This window comes from Mus caroli, chromosome 6 (assembly GCF_900094665.2).
Source record: "Mus caroli chromosome 6, CAROLI_EIJ_v1.1, whole genome shotgun sequence".
Lineage (NCBI taxonomy): Eukaryota > Metazoa > Chordata > Mammalia > Rodentia > Muridae > Mus > Mus caroli.
The window spans coordinates 72765116-72765580 of record NC_034575.1 but is presented as its reverse complement, the minus strand read 5'-3'; positions in this window follow the sequence as shown (position 1 = coordinate 72765580).

Sequence of the window (465 nt, the reverse complement as noted above, 5' to 3'; positions counted from 1 at the left end):
TGAGTCTCAGATGAGGCTTTGAACTTTTAAACAGTGTTATCACGATGAAAGACTATGGAGACTTTTAAAGTTGCAATGAATGCATTTTGCTTTGTGATATATATGGCTATAAGCCTATGGAGGCCAGAAAGTGGAATTTGATGGATTAAATGAGAATGTCCCATAGGCTTATATACTTGAGTGTTTGGTTCTGTTTTGGGGACTGTTTAGGAAGGATTATGAGGTGTAGCCTTGTTGGAGGAGTTTTGTCAATGGGAGTTGACTTTGAAGTTTCAAAATCATAGACCTAGCTCTAGGTCTTTTCTATCTCTCTATTTCCCCCTGACTCTCTCCCTCTCCTTCTACCCCCTTCCCCTACCCCTTCTCTGTTTCTCCCTCTTCCCTCCTCTCTCTGTCTCTGTCTCTCTCTGTCTCTCTGTCTCTGTCTCTCTGTCTCTCTGTCTCTGTCTCTCTCTCTGTCTCTCT